The sequence below is a fragment of the Pinus tabuliformis genome, chromosome 6 (genome assembly GCF_031772625.1).
Source record: "Pinus tabuliformis cultivar Carrire ecotype Pingquan chromosome 6, CPIR1, whole genome shotgun sequence".
NCBI lineage: Eukaryota > Viridiplantae > Streptophyta > Pinopsida > Pinales > Pinaceae > Pinus > Pinus tabuliformis.
In genome coordinates this window covers 587,206,881-587,226,342 of record NC_142292.1, presented here as the reverse complement: position 1 = coordinate 587,226,342, position 19,462 = coordinate 587,206,881, and the positions used below count along the sequence as shown (strand labels likewise).

Genomic DNA, 19,462 nt, shown 5'->3' with positions numbered 1-19,462 from the left:
CACTGCCTTTCGGTGCCGCCACTGTCGCCTTACAGGACACCTGCAGAATTCCTGCCCATCGCTGACAGCAAGATCGAAAAAGGGTTATAATGCAAAATCCAAGCCCAAGCGCTGGACTCCCCGCCCTCCTCCGCCGACTGGGAGCCCCAGCTCCCCAGGTTCGAAGGATGAAGACAGTGATTCAGAACCAGAGCAGGGGCCTCAGCTGATGGATCCCCCCATGGTCACTGAGGACCTGCCCCCGGACGCAACAATTGCCCTGAAGCGCAGCCATGAGACCTCCTCAGAATCTGAAAAGGAATTTCAGACGTCAGAATTTCCCAGCCTTCAAGTTGTCCTAGCTCATCCTCCCCAGGATGGCTGGACAAGAGTCAACAAAAAGAAAGGGAAAAAACAATGCGTTGTAGCTTCTACCCCTATGGGGTAAAGATCATTTGATTTGTCTGTCATTTCTTGCTATCTGCTATCACCTTAAGTTTATATCTTTTCACCGGGACCGAGGTTGATGGATACATCATTTCCGGTCTGCGGATCTCATGCTTCTCTTGATTGTACTATATTTTCCACTTAATAGAATTAGTCTTTATCGAGAAAAAAAAAAAAAAAAAAAACATGTTACAAATTTTATATTAAAAAGAACTAAAAGCTTCGATAATGAAAATAATAAAAATTGGCTCTACTCTCGTTTCCCTTCCCTCAGGGGTACCAGGGCTTATTAAAAAGTTTGGGCCATGTAATTTTTGGTTTACGTCTATATTGGGTGTGAAATAAAGGTGGGCTCATTTTATTTGATATCAAGATACAAATGACCTATCAAAGTTTTTCTTTGTCGATGCTCTAATGTGCGGTTTTCAAAACTATGTTCGATGGATTTGATCGTTTAAAAATGGTGACAGTATGGTTCCCGAATATACCATTGTTTAGAAAGTAAGTGTGAAAAAAAACTGTGTGGAGAGAGAATGCATGCAGAAGTGCAGAACATTGTGGGAGAAAGATTGTGTTTCTTATTCTGCACACCTATTCTCTCGCAAAACACTTTTTTCTCACATGGATTAAAAACACTTCATTTAATATTGGACAATAAGTGTTCAATTCACAAATTCTCAAAGAAATCTAAGTTTTATGAAGCTTTCTTCCTTCACAACTCTGCACTTTGCACAATGTATCAACAATTATACACATGATTTCTATAACATCCAACTATATTTATGGATGAACATAAATCCAAAATATTGTAGAGAAGCTAACAAAATTTTGAAAAGTAAAGTGTCCATAGTTGCATTGGCTAGGTGTTCATCATGAATTTTTTTGAATGTTTCTTCCTTCGCACTCCCACACCTCTGCAAAAATGTGCTTTGGTTTTGGCATAAATTTCATAGCAATCAAGAAGATCTCAGGAGATAAATTGTGAAAAGTGCATTGGTTTAAGATCAAACTTGCTTAAACTGAGTAATCTAGTTAATTCTCTTACTGGATTACTAGCCACGTTCATTAAGAATTAGAGTCTGTTAGCCTTCCTCGGCCTTAGCCTTAGCCTTCCTTCCTTGGTCTTAAGGACAGACACAATCAATATTTCTTTTCTCCTACCTGATAGACCCTTTCACTGGGATAAAAATTGTGTCCTGTTTCCTTTCCTATACAAGCATTACAACTAAGGCAAGCACTTAAAGCTGATGGGAACAATAATTTGATGGTAACAAAGGAAAGACAGGTCTTCACCACTTTTATAGAAATTAATCTCTTTGGGGATACGAGTGGGAAAGAGTAGAAATGAGGTGTATGAAGGCGATAACCCTCCTCTCACGAGGATAAATCTCAAGTTGTAGACTCACTTTTGGATCGAATCGAACCATTTCTCTCTAAATATGAACAACTCAACTAAGGGAGAAGAAAAGACATCAAGGATTGATTCAATTTATGCACCATTTGAACCCTAGTGGCTAGATCCTTCAATAGGAATCTCTCCAACAACCAATGTACTGGGAGAAATGGGATATCTACCTGTTATCTATGATAACCCTTTGTTTTTCTAACTTTAGCCTTAAATCCATTTTCCCTCTGTTTATTTAAAAATCCCAAACATCAAACCTACACTACCCCTGATGTAATAAACAGGAACCCACTCTTGGATGCAAAATGGCATAAAACAATCTATAAGAGGTCGGGTCCACCATGGTTAAATCATGCATGTCTCCCTCTCCCGATTGCAAATCTCGTTTTAATCCAACGACCGATAATGCTTTTTGTCCCCCCTTTCCATCCTATCTTTATCGGCAGGGGGTGGGGGGGGGGGTGTCCAAAAAGTGGTTTCCCCATCGCTACATGTCCTTCCCACTTCATTTTGCACCCCCCCCCCCTCAATACCTTTTACCAATCGCAACCCCCCTCCGAAAACGGTTTTCCCCACTCCCGCCATAACCCACAATACCGGTTATGTCACCCTCCACTTCCACTTCACTGCCACTCCCCTATTGCCACATAGCTCCTTTTGCCTATCACTTCCCACCAATAATCCCAACCCCACCTTCACGTTATCTCTTGGCCTCCATCCACGATGCACCAACTCAGCCATGAACTTCCACTCCTGTCTCGATAGTATATTCATTCCCTCCAATCCCTAGCCGCCATGTGGCCCATCTTGCATCAACAATTATGAGAGAAGTGGCTTTCCTACTTTCTTTCATAAATGTAGACCACCATGGGATTTCGAGATTGATGAATATACTAGATCAGCGAATGCTTCTGCTCCATTAGACAGTAAGCATTTCTTCAACATCATGGTCATTGAAGAGACAACAAGAAAACAAGGTAGAGACACAGTGGAATAGTAATGGCATTTTCAGCACGTTTTAACAACAAACAACACAACAGATTCGAAGAGCCAGATGTTCGAGTTTCCACCAATACAGTGTCGCGCTTTAAATGATTGTAATAGTCCATACGACTCCCATTTGTATTCAAACTTTGTTGTAACAGAAATTCCTATGAAGGCTTGAAGTTTTATTAATCAGATAAGATTAGATCTCATAGTTGTGGATTGAATCTAGCCCAGGTGGCAGATTATGTAAAGAGATTTTTCTCTATAAATAAGTAGATTTCCGACTCTAAGAAGGGTTGATTTAGAATGTGAGAAACTAGCCTTCTACAATATTTTGGTCTTATAATAGAAAATATGTAGCACTCTCTTTTTGTATCTGAGATTCTTATTATGGATTTTATGAGTTTTTATTTTGTTGTTATTAGTTTTACATAGTATCTTGATTACTTGGAATTCTGTCATACAACTCCAATTTCCTTCATTTATTGTGTATCACTGTGGGTGTTCATTTGTATCAGTTTAAAGCCATAGATGCCTCAACTTCCATTAAACACTAGTGTTGATCATAATCAGTTTTAACCTGACTCCATGCCCAATGGTGGCAGTCATCACATTTTTCTTCACCTACAAAATCACAAAAGGAGATTAGAGTTAGTTATTTGAAGTTTGAGTTTATCACAAGTCATTTTATAAATATTTTGAGAGAGAGCCCTCTCAGATTGGAAGGACTAACTTCCAGTCTAAATTTGGTTTGAAATAGTTACATTTGATTGAAGGTTGATACAACACAACCTGTCCCAACTGAGTGATAACACTATCGTTGAAGGGTGGCATCTCTCTTTGTATACGATGCCACTTGAGCTATAAAGTTTGATAAAACAATTGATTCACTTAATGCATTAATTACACTGAAGGTGTTGTCTTTGTGGGGTTCGGTTGGGCAAACACTGTTAAGCCCAACCAATCCCTGTGCTACATTTTCGTGCTACCTTTGGCATTGGAGAAAAGTGGCCTAAGATGGGACTTGATTATCCTATATTTGTTGGAGATTTGGCATCTGATGTGACAAAACATTTGGTGCAAGAGACATTTTGACCTAGATACCAAACTTTAAAAGGAGCCTGATAGGGTTACAATTCGTTCAAAAGGATATGTGATTGTAAGGTTTGGGGACGAGAATGAGAAATTTTGGGCTATGATAGAGATGGATGGGGTGTTTTGTTCCTCAAGACCTATGCAGATAGGTCCTGCCACAACAAAGAAGATACATGTTTCTAGCAACCATATCCTAAAGCAACATCAATTCCTTCTCAAGTAGTTGCCTCAGATAAGGATCCAAATAATACAACTATATTTGTGGGTGGCTTTGACCCAACTGTGACAGATTTGAGATCATGATTTGGCCAGTTTGGAGGACTTGTGCATGTCAAAAATACCAATGGAAAATCATTGTGGATATATCCAGTTTAGTAACAGGGCTTCTACAGAGGAAGCATTGCATATGCTACATGGTACAATTCTTGGTTAGCAAGCCATTCATCTTTCTTGGGGACGAATTCCTGCAAACAAACAAACTGTAAGGTGGGTTCAACCCCAACAACCAGATCCAAATCAGTGGAATGTAGCTTATCATGGTTATGGAAAAGGATATGATGCAGGTTATGGTTATGCACCACAACCTCAAGATCCAAATATGTACAGTTACACACCTTATGCATATGGAAATTATTAGCAACAGTAACATTTACTTGAGTTCAGGCTCTTCAATGGACGTGGCAATATGGGTTCATTATTAGAGTTGTCTCTATAAACAATTGTTTTTAGTGGGAATCCAATCAATTTATCTATAGGAGATTTAATGAATAGGGAACGAGTATACTAGATTTAATGAAGAGGAAAGTCTCTTGTGACAATAGAACGCAGACTCTCACTAGATTGAGAGGCAGAGAATATCATTATTGTTTTAATTTAGTTTGCTTGTAGGAACACATTGTGGGTGTCTTGTCTCACTAGATTTTGATCCAGGGAAACATTTTTATAGAATAAATTTCTTGTAGGAACATATTGTGCATGTTAGTCATTTTCATTGATGACTTTGGTTATCTAGCTTGCTCATCACAATTTATCTAGCTTGTTTATGTGATGATGTCATGTATACATTATCACATCACATTTTTGGTTCCTAGCAAAAATGTTCAACTTGCAAAATGTGATGTTGTCTCGTTCTATTGTGGCAAGTACGTATGAGGTTATTGTCTTATTTTATTCGCTATTCAAGCATTAATTCATTTGGATAGACCAAAATTGAGAAAAGTAAAGAAAACACATTTTCTTTCTTTTTAGGAAATGTTGATATGAAGCACTTTTCAAATATTATTTCGAGTAATTGCAATGATGTTGGGACCAAATTTGTTACATTTGAGATCTCTCATGGTTGTATTTCCTAGTCTCTGCTATCATATTAATTGATGGTTTACATTTTTCTTTGTTTTTGAGAGAATTGTTAATTTTTGTTTTGTTATGAAGCAGAGGTGACAAAATTGTACATGGTTTTTTTTGGATTTGTTTGTCATGTCTACGACCAATTCTAGAAGTTTGAGGAAGAAAGCGAGAATTGTAGATCTCATTTTTTTCTTGTCCCCTCATAGTAAGGAATCTAGAACTTCATGGTGTAACATATTATGTGAATAGCAGTTTTCAAACAATAATAAATGTTCATGGGATTTGTCTCTAAATATTTGTTGCCAAATTTGTGAAAACTCCTTTGAAATTGTTGTATATTGATGATAACTTAGTTATCTGATTGATGTAAATCTGAACCACTCTAGGAGAGTTCTACATCGAAGCTTGAATGAAAGATCATTGATTATGCAATTGAAGAAATCAAAAGCTTAAACAACTTTACATAGGAAAAGCTAACATGCCTTCAACAATAGGGATCTCAGCATTTTAATCATTTTTAATTTTTAATTTTTTTTTTCTTTAAGTAATTATTTTATATATTATTATTATTATTATTTTGAATTCTCCATTTTCAAAACAATTTAAACTATAAAGCATGTAGTGTAAATTTCTATTCATATCCTTAATGTAATTTTGTTTATATTTAATTGATTTTAGGTTTTCATTTTACAAATGTTAGATGTCTAGCTAATTTGTACTCTTGGATTTTTATGATAATATTGATTAATTTAAGCTATTAACTTATTTGTTTATTATAAAGTGGTATTTTATCTAACTTTTTAATGTTGTATTTTGTTTTTTATATAAAATTATTAATTAAATATAAATGTAAATTATCAATCCACAATCAAGTATGAGGGAAATGTGTGATTTCTTCAAACTCAATGGAATTCACATATATCTTTTTAAAAATTAAATTAAAAATTAGATATTTAATGAATAAGAAAACAAAAACTCAAAATAATTAAACTACATATTTAAAAACAAAAAAGCAAAAACTTAAAATCATTAAACTATATATTTTAAAACATAAAAAAATAAAATAGAATTTTCTTAAAATTTTTGCAAATAATCTTTATATAGTATTTCTTTATTAATTTATTTTTTTTATATTTAGTGATTTATTTTTTTAAATGATGTTTCCAAATGTTATATTCGTTATCTATTCATTCTCTGTATCTTTATACCTTTAGCAACAATTGTTTCAAAGCTTTAAGAGCAATTGTTGGTAGTAAGTTGTCAGATCAAAAATGGATTTAGATTACTAGAGAGCTTTTTGACTAAGAAGATGATCCCTTGACTGGGGAAACCTAACCAGGTCCCTCAGCCCCCGCAGTGCCACCGTTGGTGAGCTGAGCCCTTGACAGATAACGCTCCAGCACCTCCCTCTCCCATGGCGGAGCACGATTCGGGCCCGTACGCCCTCTCCTTCAAGGATTGGTAACAAGATGCCCACCAAATCAGGACTCCTTCTTTACCAGGCTGGCCTCCAGCACAACATTCCGCTCCTCAAAAGAGAATCTAGAGAATAGAGAAATGAGGCATGACAAAGGCCAAATGGTTGGGAAACACTCAGAAAAAGGCACCACCTCTGTCTTCCCCTCAACAACAGAGGCGACTGCAATAAAGGGTCAGAAACAACAAGAAGAAACAAAAACACGAAGTAAGTGTAACCCAATAGCCAAGAAAATACCAGAGCTGGAAATCCAGGATGCAAAGTAGTTGTTTACAGAGAGTACATGCAAGAACATGTAGTCATCTACAAATTCATGGGCATCTGGCCCACAGAGAAATCCCTGAACTGGTGGATACAAACAAATGGAAACCAAGGGGGGAAATCAGACTTCAAATGGGATCCAAGGGGTTTTTCACAATTATTTTTTACCTCCTGGAAGATAGAGACATGATATTTGAAGGAGGTCCCTACTTCTTCAACTTAGAAAGAATGTATATAATATTTTGGAAAGAAAATTTCACTCTAGAGTAGGAGGATTTTACTAGAGTCCTGGTTTGGGTGCACCTCTATTCCTTGCCTATGGATTACTAGGCTCCTTTGATCCTAAAAGGCATAGGAGATCAACTGGGAGAGTACACAAAAATGTCTGAAGGCACAAAAAGCGGACATTATGTCTCCTATGCCAGAATATGCATGTATATAGATGTCTCTGGAGCCCTCCCAGAAGCCATTAAACTAATTTTCAGAGATCACGTCTGGCTCCAAATTATATATTACGAACACATCCCCTTCAGGTGCAGGAAGTGCCATGAACATGACCACCTCTTCATGGACTATCCACAAAACAAGACCCCTCAATATAATAAACATGCAAGCAAGAAAAAGGATAGCGAGGGCTTCACTAGAGTCAACACAAAAAACAAAAATAATAGGAAAAACAACACAAAGAAGGAACAACAACATGTTGTTAATCAAAACCAATTCGATTCCCTAGTTAATCTGCGAGAACATTCATCTCCAAACTACCCAATAGGTGAGGAAACAAGAGAAGACAAGAAAACTGATGCAAACAGGGAACAAGAGGATAGAGAAGCAGATCAAAGCAACAGGGAAAATGATAACTCTCAAGGGGATACAAAAATGGAACATATATTGATAGATGAAACACTAGAGAAAAGTGCTATTGAAGAAGCACTAGAAGGAGTAGACCTAGCATCTATAGAAGAGGAATGGAAGATAAATGGTATAGAAGCAATCCCATAACACCAACTCCAAAAAAAAGAAGGAGCTTATCTCCTCCAAGAGGAGCTTAAGCAAAGTGTAGTTCATCCTCCATCGGATAGCAATGCATCTAAAGGCATCATAGAAAACATTTCAGCAAGAAGGTAAAACCCGAAAGGACTAATTAGGAAAAGGGGAAGAAAAACCACCAGCCAAATTCTCCAAGAATGGATGCCAAGCTCATCAATGAAGGAAAGGTAAAATCCATAGCCCTAACCCCCTCTCTTTACATATGAATTGCATTTCTTGAAATATAAGAGGACTTAATGGTCCTAGAAAGAAAATGTTTTTTTAAAAATAGAATCCTTTCTGACAAACCTGATATCCTCCTCATTCAAGAAACCAAACTTGAGTCTACTCACCTTCCTCTCCTGCAAAAAATCTGCTTCAAGCATTACAGTTACATAGCCAACTCTGCCATAGGATCAGTGGGAGGAATCATGACCTTATGGAAAAGATCGATGTTTGATCTCATCTCCTTTGTGGCCACTCATCATTCCATTACTACTGTCTTGAGAATTATAGGCTCTATTGACAGTGTCTGCATCACCAATATCTATGCCCCCCATAAGGTGACTGTTTGAATCAAGATGCTTCAAGGTATCTCAAACTTGATGGATTCCACCCACGTGCCTTACAAAATAATAGTTGCGGATTTCAACATGATAACGAATCTGGGGGAAACGAAGGGAGGAATTTAGAAACTGGACAGGGATTTAGAAGCCTTTCTAACCACTATTGAAAGCCTCAATCTCATTAATATCGCTACAAGTAATGGATCCTTTACTTGGAATAATAGAAGAGGAGGAGAACGACAAATAGCTTCTAGGCTAGATCATTTCCTCCTCTCTGAGGAAGCCTACCTCACCTCCTAGGAAACAGAGGCTCAAATTCTCCCATTAGTTGGCTATGATCATTGGCTGATCTCACTGAAGATACATATCTCTCTAGGCCCAAAAAATAATCCTTTCAGATTTGAAGCCTTTTGGTTGGATCACCCGGGCAAGATGAGGCAATGGTGGGACAACTCGACTACTAGAACTGGTAATAAGATGTACACCTTTCAACAGAAATTAAAATACATCAAAGAGGAAATCAAAAAATGGAACAGGGAAACTTTTGGCAATATTATCACTGACAAAAAAAACTTGGAGCACAAAATGGAACTCCTCCAGCAGAAAATCATCAATGAAGGTATCACAGATCATAGAAAACAAGAAGAGCTCAAATTACAACAAAGCTGGGAGGAAAGAGCCACTCAAGAAGAGAAACTTTGGCAATAGAAATCTAGAATAAATTGGCTAAAATGTGGGGAAAGGAACACTGCCTTCTTCCACAAATCGATGATCCAACACAGAAGGAATAACATAATTATGTCTCTAAAGAACCGAGAGGGATACCTCATTCATTCTCAAGAGGAAATGGAAAAAGAACTAACTCAATACTTTAGCACTCTCCTCACAGAGCCAAGGAATAATCAGGTAGAGGATATACAAAAAATTACCAACCACATTCCTAAGATCCTCACTGAGGATCATAACAAAATTCTTCTGAGAAAGGTTTCACTTCAGGAGGTGGAGGAAGTAGTCATGAGTATGCCCAACGGGAAAGCTCCTAGACCGGATGGGTTTACCATTGACTTCTACAAATCTTGCTGGCCTATCTTAAAAAATGAGGTCCATGCCCTGGTAGAGGAATCCAAAATCCAAAATTTGGTCCTAAAATCTCTCAATTCCACCTTTCTCACTCTAATTCCTAAAGGTGACACAACAAACTCCCCGGACAAGTTTCATCCCATAGCCCTCTACAATGTCATATACAAGATCATCTCCAAAGTTTTGGCCAACCGCTTGAAAATCATCTTGCCTCTTCTAATCTCCCATCATCAAACAGGCTATGTGGAAGGTAGGAAAATAATGGACAATATCATCCTCTCCCATGAACTAATCCACTCCCTCAAAATGCAAAAGAAACCTGGTATGATGATCCAACTAGATATGTCCAAGGCCTTTGACAAAATCAGTTGGGCCTACATGAGAGAAGTTCTGGCAGCCTATGGGTTCCACAAAGAGTGTATTAAATGGATAATGGCGATGGTTTCAGGAGCTTTTTTCTCAATCCTCTTGAATGGCTCCCCCTCTCCGCCCTTCCACCCCTCTAGAGGCATCAAGCAAGGGGACCCGATTTCACCCTTTCTCTTCGTCATAATGGTTGAAGGGCTCAGTCACTCCATTATTGTTGCCTTATCTTCCAATGACCTAACAGGCCTCAAGCTCTATGCTTCAGCTCCTCCTTCCACACACCAACAATTTGTGGATGACACTCTGCTCATGGGTCTCCCTACTGCTAAAGAAGCCACCTCCTTCAAGGCCATTATGTCTGATTTCTCTGCTGCCTCTGGCACCTCCATCAATCAAGAAAAATCTAAATTGTTCTTCTTCAATACCTCTCCATCCATTCAAAGAAACATTGCTAGAATCCTTGATTTTCCTATAAGCATCCTCCCCTCCAGATACCTAGGGGTTCCCCTCACCGACAAGCCAATGGCTCGTTCCACTTGGGAAGCCCTATTAAATAAACTAGAAAAGAGGCTGGCAAATTGGACCTTTCGATCGCTAAACCTGGTCGGCTGCCTAGTTCTGGTAAATCTATACTACAGGCCATTCCACATTACTTATATTCGTCTCTAGCTTCCATAAAAGTGATCTCCAATGCAATCATAAATTTGTAAAAAAACTTCTTATGGAGAGGTGTGGAAAAAAAGAAAAAATGGGCTCTTGTAGCTTGGGAGAAAATGTGCATATCCAAAAAAGATAGTGGCCTAGGACTCAGGGACACTGAGCTTCTAGGAAAAGCATTAGGAGCCAAGACTCTTTGGAGATGGATAGTTAACCCCAATTCCCCCTAGGGAACCCTATGGAAGGAAAAATATGCTCCCATCCACCCACAGGAGCAAATTTATAAGGCTCAATGGAAGCATTAAAGGCTCGGTAATATGGAATCAGGCTTGGGAGAACCGGGCAATAATCCAGAAACAAAGTTTCTGGGAGGTGGGAAATGGAGACAAGGCACTCTTCTGGGTAAGGGTAAGAGCAAGGTCTCTCACTATTGGAAACCTAGTGTAGAAGGTGATCGGTGGAGAGAATGAATTGATGAGAAAGAGTGGGATCCCCCAATCAACCCTCAGGTGTGGCATGAGCTATCTAGTGAACTCCAAAAGAGACAAATTCCCTATGACACCTCCGGGGACAAGATCCATTGGGGACAAAACCCAACAAGGCACTTCAATATAAAGGAAGCATATAAATACACAACTCTACATGACAATCTCCAACCAGAGCCCAAATGGAAATCGATGTGGGACAAAAGACATTGGCCAAAAATCTCCATCTTCCTCTGGCTTGTAATGCACAACAAAATTCTAAATTGGGACAATCTAAAAAAAAGGGATTTATCAAACCATCCATATGATACCTATGTCAACAAAAAGAAGAAACCTCCAATCATTTGTTGAATGAATGCCCCTATGAAAATAAGTTATGGAACTGGGTTATTTTGGTCTTTAAAGCAACGGATCGGGATCCCTCCTCCATTCTGAACACCATCTAATACTGGCATTCATCCTTCTCCCCCAATCCCCTTGTTAAAAGGGCTTGGAATCTCATCTTGGGCATTATATGTTGGGCACTTTAGAAGGAAAGAAACGCCAGATTATTTCGGGGAACCCCATTACAGGAGGAATTCACACTCTCCAATATCAAGAAATCAATCCGGGAGTCGGTGGCCTTTTCTATTCTACAGGTTTCCATTGACCCCCCCAACATCGCAGACTTGAGAATTCTTACCATGTTGGATCTCCATCTCACTCGCATCCTTGATCCCTCCCCCATTTCCAGAAACAAAGGGACAATTAAGCTAAACTACGATGGAGCAGCGAAAGGTAACCTGGGCTCGACCGGCTTCGAGGGGGTATTTAGGAACGCTCAAGGGGAAATCCTGTGGATTTACGAGGGCAACATTGGCTCATCGACCAACAACATCGCTGAACTACATGCTTTGGAACATGGAATCACCATTGCAAAGAGCCACAAGTTTAGCCCCCTGATCATCGAAGTTTATTATACACTACTGACGCAAGTGAGTAGGAAACTCCAGTAGAGGATGGACACAGCCAAGGTATCGGACAATTGGAGCTTAAAAAAAATCCTTCAGGGAATCAAAAGAAACATTGAAAGCATGGAAGGGCTACACTTCCAGGCAATGAGAAGAGAAGGGAACAAGTTGGCGGACAAGTTGGCCAACAAAGGTACAACAAGTAACCTTCGATTGCGCTCTAGATCATGGCATGACTTGGATGATGATGATCTCTGTCAGCACTGAAAATTCATCAATGCTAATGACAACAAAAAAAATGAACAATAATTGTTAGAAAATCACTAGTCACATCAACAATGGTTCAAGGATTTCGGAGGATGGCGGTTTTGACGTTTATTGGCCCAGAACCATTCTCTGTTCGAAAGTCATGCTTCATAACCCTCTCATGACTCCACTCTCTAGTGGGGTTGCCGCCCTTCTTTCCAATCGGCATGATGAAGTACCCTCTCCACCTGACATTGGCACCTCCCACGCTCCTTCTTCACTCCCCTTCCCTCAGCTTCTCGCCCCATGAGAAGCCCTCGCCCCTATGAATACCACCCCTCACCCTCTCCTTCTCGTCATTCTGCCAGCACTGGTCCCCTGGTATTTTCATCTTCCTCTAGTGCTTAGCCTGTTATCTACCCCCTTCTCCCCCATGGCTCCCAAGCATAGCTCCAGCCCGACTCCCAGTCGGGGTCATGGTGGAACCAGGGGAGCCTTTTGTTGGAACTCTTTAGTGAGGCACGCAACTCTAAACTACTCTGTGGTGGTTAACCCAAATACCCAGGAGAGAATTGCTAGCTTAGAGGCTCAGGCCATAGCTTTATAAAGAGGTGTTCCCTCAGAGGAAGTAGAGGCCAACTTTTCCTAGATTCTCGACTCCACTCTCACGAGAGCTAGAGAAAATCTCTATGTGCGTTCCAAGGTGGTTGAGAACAAACTTGACGGCCTCAAACAAATTTGTGGTTTTCATTGGAGTTGTTCACCACTGCCGCTTCATCACTCGAGAATATCTTCAATATACTATCCTAAAGAAGAAGCCCATTACCAAGCTACATTCGCCAGTTGATTGCTCTCTAAGAATCAAGAAAGAAATGGTGGGAGCATCCTCCAGTCATCCGTCTGCCATAGTGCCATAGGAGGGAAGCGCCTAGGAGCAGTCGATAAGTCTGGACGACGACCTAGTCATCAACAACCCCTAATGAGTGTAGATAGAACCTTTTTTATTAACCACCCTTGCAGATGCACGACCGCGACAGAGAATGCTACAACGAAAACGATCCAGAAAATAAAGGCCCTCAGAGCTGACAATCCAGGCTCGACTCAATACATTGGTTTCTTTTTGGAGTCGACTGCAATTTTGGTCACTGTCTGTTTACATTGTACTGATCTCTGTAACTCTCTAAGTAAGCAAAACATATATATTGTTAAGTCACATTGTAACTTTGTCTAGTTAACTGCCAGAATAGCCAGGGTCATTAGCTCTTCTGCTGGAGACACTGTCTCGCACAAACCAACCTATGTAAATACCTTCTTTTTACAATAATGCAACTTATCTTATTTACAAAAAAAAATTGTTGGTAGTAAGTTTGATTCCCTTTATACATTAATCTATGTTATTTCCAAAATTGCTTGACTAATTCAATTAGTTAATTTATATTAATTAAATAGCGATGTGAATTCGTTTATATATGTTGTTGGGCAGAAGCAGTTAATGAGATAGATCGACATAAGAGTTTGACTTTAGTAGGACTTGAGGGAAGAAAACAATATAAAGAAAACAATGATCGATATGTTTAGTTTTGAGGGAGTTAAGTATCGAGGACCCATAGAGAACATATTGATGATAGTTACAGCCACACAAATGTTGTTGTCCTTCTTCATTTATACACACTGCCATATGCATCCTTTGGTGCTTTCCATGGCTCATTCACATAACATTTCAAATGCTTAGGATGTTCATTTGGTGCGAAGGTGCGGAGAAAGTTTATTGTGTGGAGGTTTGGAGGAATTTTATTGTGCGTAGGTGTGGAGTGGAAAGAAATTCATTGTGTAGAGTGTCGAAGAAACTTTTATTATGTGGACCTCCCCACCTTCACACTCCCCAAAATGAAAGCTATCTCATCATTGTGCGGAGTGCCGAGATGCAACTTGCAAAAACAAAGTGTTCTCAAATAACATAAAACGTGGAACCTGCACAAAGAGACAAGAACTATACTCCCATACAACTATTACTCTTATTTATATTAAAAACACTATATTGCCATACAACTATCACTCTTATTTATATTAAAGAACACCCTCCAACAATTTATAATTGATGACTTGTATTTGCTTTATATTTAAAATAATATAAATAATTCATATAAAAAGTGACTAGTAATTTGACACATCCTTCCAAAACTAATAAAATAAAATTACATAAATGGTAATGATGGTAATGAAAGAGCCTTAAAGTTCATATATAAGAATATTGACGAATTTATACGTTATAAACTTGGTAATCAAAAAGATAAAAAGCACAAACTCTTTGTTAACTAAGCCAAACGGAAATTTAGATGTATACTTCGTATAAAAACAACACATATAACAACAACTTAATTATGTTACGTTGAATGCATGTTCAAGTGACATTTGGTTAATAGAAATATTGAATTAATATTACATTATTGGATCTTTTATATCTGCAGATTAACATATATGTTTTGCTTTTAAATTTATCAAAAATACACTATTCAAAAAAATTAAGATTTTAAAAAAAATTTAATATATTTATATTTTGCATAAATCTTTAATCATTCCATATTTCTTTATTTCCAATTTTTTAAATGTATTAGTTAAAATTCATTTCGTTGAAAATAAATCAATTTAATAATAAGTTTAATATAAAATTAATTTTGGTTTGTAGAAAAATCTGTGAACAATTATTGAAACCAATATTTTGGACTAGCTTAGTGAGTCTATCATCAAGGCAATGTGACTTGTATTTTGAGAAGAGAGAGTGTGAGATTATGGAGCTATTAATAGTGAATTAAAAAAATATTTGATTTTTTTTTTATTGTCGGCTTACAAATGACTAACTAATTAATAATTATTTCTTTATTAATATATATATATATATTATTAATATTAGTATTATTAGTATTATTATCATTTTTATTTTTAATTATTTTTAATTTTTATTAATTAATTTATATTTATATTTATATTTATATTTTATTTTATTTATTAATATTAGTTTATATAATTAATGTATTTGTCTTAAGAAAAATTAATAAATATTAATCTAGGAAATATCTAAAAGATTAATGTTTAAGGAATTAATCTATTATTAGTAAAAGATCATATAACTTAATGTATTAATATAAGCTCAACTGGAACCATAGGAATTGATATTCATCACAAGCTCAACTGGAACCATAGCATTGAGAAAAGGATTAATGGGGGGTGGAAAGCTTACTTTGGTCTTGAAAATAATTGTAAAATAGCAAACCTTGTAATGTGGGATAAAAAGAAGTTCCTCTTTGAAACTTTAGTCACTCCTGTTATCTTATATGGCTGTGAGGTTTGGGGTTGCAGCATCTCCAGAGAATCATGGAGAAAGATTAAGCAAATCCAGAAGCGTTTTATAACTTATAACCTCAAAAATTAAAAGTAATACACCCTATCCTATTCTCCTTATAGAAGCAGGTCTTTCCCCTATTGAGAGCCTAGCTATGCTTAGGTTTTTGTTGTACAAGTACAAAATCAGTAACATAGACGATCATATACTTCCTAAGCTAGCTTTAAATTCTAGCCAAAACCACCTAAGGCTCAATCGAGGGTGGCATAAAGACACAAGGGCTTGGTTAAACTATTGGGAGATCAACGAAAATGATGCATTGCAAAACATAAATAACATTAAAGATATTGTTACTTCTAAGTTCAAAGAAAAAATGTGGTGTGAGAAAGACTTAGCGGCTAAAAGAAAATTAAGTTATTATAAGAAGGTCATCAACCCCACCCTAGAAGATCAAAAGTATCTCTCTATTTTAACTAGCTCAAAGAAGAAAATTAATATAGCAAAGATTAGAACGAATTCTCATGAGCTCCATAGTGAAACGGGTCGTTGGGCAGTTCCTAAAACGCCATGGACAGAAAGGATCTGCCATATATGTGAGAATAGGAACATCGAGATGAAAACCACTTCCTCTTAGAGTGCCCGCGTATAACCACATTAGATCTCAGTTTCACAATCTTTGTTACAATACTGACCTTCCTAGCCTTTTTACACTGTCAAAATTATAGTGAGCTCGGGAGGCTTCTCTCCAAGCTTTTTGAGCATAGGAATAAAATCTTAAATCAAAATAGATAATTTGTTTCTTTAGGTCCGATAGACCATTATTTGGTCTCAGCGGACGTTAACCATCATCATCATCATCATCAACAATTAAATAATCTATTAACATATTATTATATTGTTAATAGTTTATTAATATTATAGATAATATTACTATGTTACTCACATAGCCCTATAATATTAATATATTAATATTTATATAATGTAATATAATATATATTATATTAATGAAGTGTATTTAGTTAATTAATGGATTAATACCCTAATATCAAGATAATAATCTATTAATTTATTATGGAAATATGTTAATAAATTATTGTATTAAAATTAATATGATATAGTAATAAATTAGTAAATTAATATTAATGAAATACACTAACAATTTTATTTACTTAATTATTTATTTATCTATTATTACTATAATTATAATTATAATTATTATTATTATTTATTTATTTATTTGGAATTCAATGTTATGAATTTAAGTTCTTTGTTATGTATTAAATACTATACTTAGTAATGTGCATAATCTTAAATTAATAGTTTGAAGGTTTATTTATGTTGACTAATTAAATTTTGTTTAAAAGAGAGTTAAATTTTAATTAATTTATTTATTAAATGAATGTTTATATATCTGTGTTTACTGTTTTTTTATTTTATTTAATAAGGGTTTCTAGGGGTTACTTAATTTTAGCCCGTCGTCTCTATTTATGTTGTTGGAGATTTTTCGATTTCAATCGCTTCTTTCACCTTTCTTTTTAAGATTAATATAAAATATTTACACAACTAACTATAAAAATCAAATATTATTATTTTCTCACTAAATTTATTTACAAAAAATAAAAATAAAAACCCACGTTTTCTACCATCCAAGCAGTGTACGGGAAGTTATAGAATAGATCTGATGATGAAGGCAACCAATTGATTTCGGAAACAATTTCACTACGCAAGAATATTACTATCCTTTAAACATATAAAATTTATGGATTAAGTGTGAATTTTTTATTGAAAATTTTACTTATATAAATTTTAATATGTGTTATTATTTTAGAATTTAAATTTTTATGATTATTTTTGTGTGTAAAATTTGTTTAGGAATTATGAATTAATATTATAATTTAAATATTATTGTTTAAATATAGTTGTTACTTGAAATTATGTTTTTATATTGATTTTTATTTAAGCCTTTGTCATAGTTTGTCGCTTCATCTGGTCTTAATGATAAACCGCACTTATTGGTTCAAAACTCGTTGACCAAAAAATTATCTTATATGATTCCGAAAAACTTTACTTAATTTATTATGGAACACAAAAACTTGGATACAAAAATTACTTATAAAATAAACACGAAAATATGTGAATTTTTTTTATAAATTGAAGAAAAATAAAAAGAAAAAAATATAATAAGCCGTTTCCTCGGTTACTTATTTAGAAAAGAGGAAAAAGCTAACATGACCATTGTCAAAAAAAGAAGCGTGTAATAGGTTTTGCATTCCTTCTCAGTGATCAAATTTGAAGGGCAGGTCTTAATTTCATTTAGAAGGGCACATATTCAGGTCGCACTTCTATAATGAAAAGCATAAAAAAAAAGAGCAATTCAATTGACAACAATAAATTATTTTCAAATTTCTTTTTATTTTTTCACAGGAAAATGGTGGAACAACAACCCCATGGATGTTGTATATAAGACAGGTCTGATATGAGCCACAGGAAAATAGTGGAACAATAACCCCATGGATGTTGTATATAAGGCAGGTCTGATATGAGCCACAACTAATATATCGAATGCATTTACCATTAATGGATAAAAAGGAGACCTATATTCCTGCTCCAGTTTAGATAAGGATTAATTTTGTAGGAAATTTTTGTGACCAAAACGTTCAAGCCAATATACAAGTAGCTCAATCAAATTTAAGTTTATTGCATGAACGAAAAAATTTAGTAAAATTCTAAACAGGTTTAGGATTCAACAAACGAATGTACAAATGTGTATATGTTTTTGGTATCTCCTTTTTTAATATGAAAACATACCAGGAATTGGGAATCCGCAAACAAATCAAATCCAGTATGTTAGGAAGCTTGTTGAATGCGCTCCTCTCCAAGCATAAATCGTGCTTAAACCTTGCTTGAAAGTCGTTTGCTGAATGATGAATCTATGCTCCTCTCCAACTTAAATCGTCATCAAACCTTGCTTTAGGCAACCTTCAAGCACAACCCAGTGAAATTATAGACCTAATACATGGCCCATATTGACATCTAGTCGCTCTCAATTGAAACTACCAAATGTAATGGTATCAAGGGGTAGTTGTGACATAATAATTAATAAGAACTTCTATCATATGCACAATTAAAAAAAACAACTCGAAAAGAAACTGTTGTTTTTGAAATGGGAACAACTGCCAAATGTAATGGTATCAAAAGGTAATTGTGACATAATAATTAACTAGCATTTGCATCAGATGTTGCAAAGGAAACGCCGTAAGGCATAAATTGAAGAACACAAATACAACACAAGATTACTTTGATAAATAATAAAAATATATTGACCACTCAAATCAATGCCCCATTAACTGGAACCACTTAGTAGACATATCTATCAACATTAGGATTATACACAATGATCAAGAAATTTCCCATATACAAACAACACCTTCCACAACAACCTTTTGTCACGTCCACATTTTAAAAAATGCCTTGGAACATGATTGGAATCTCCCATATTGTCTTTTTCATTATGCAGATAAATCTTCCCTATTGCTATTTTCATCATGAATATTGTTAGTTCATTGTTGTAAAGTGTTAGTGTGTTAAAATATACAAACAGCACGTTCCACAACAACCTTTTGTCACATCCACATTTTAAAAAATGCCTTGGAACGTGATTGGAATCTCCCATATTGCCTTTTTCATTACCCAGAAAATCCTTCGATCAAGTCTTGTGTAATGTGCAAGACTAATCTTTGTGGGG

At 36.1% G+C, this 19,462-nt stretch overlaps 1 pseudogene; it reads left to right on the top strand.

Annotated features, from left to right (window-relative positions):
* Positions 1-4,013: 4,013 nt before the first annotated feature.
* On the top strand, positions 4,014-4,550 carry LOC149259920 (polyadenylate-binding protein RBP45 pseudogene; annotated as a pseudogene).
* The last annotated feature ends 14,912 nt before the right edge of the window (positions 4,551-19,462 follow it).